We start from the raw sequence: 314 nt of genomic DNA, 5'->3' as shown, positions 1-314 counted from the left end.
AACTCAAATATATTTTGTAGTTTCCTATCAAGCCTAACCTGAATAAAGCCAACTCTTCTTACTCTTAGCCAACGTTCCCTCTAAGCTGTGGAGTCTTGTGAGCAGAAATTCTACTGTGTGAGCTACTGGCATGAAAGTTGTGAGCGAGCAATTTTTTTTGGAACACTGAGTGGGGGGGAGGTATTTGTGAATTTCCTGCATTGTGCAGGGGGTTGGACTAGATGACCCTGTAGGTCCCTTCCAACTCTATGATTGTTGTGGTTTTAGAATTGTGATTGTTATGGTTTTAGGATTGTTATTTTATTTATTGTTGT

The sequence above is a fragment of the Gekko japonicus genome, unplaced genomic scaffold (genome assembly GCF_001447785.1).
Source record: "Gekko japonicus isolate JY-2015 unplaced genomic scaffold, Gekko_japonicus_V1.1 scaffold5593, whole genome shotgun sequence".
Classification (NCBI taxonomy): Eukaryota; Metazoa; Chordata; class Lepidosauria; order Squamata; family Gekkonidae; genus Gekko; species Gekko japonicus.
Note: the sequence above shows the minus strand (reverse complement) of the source record.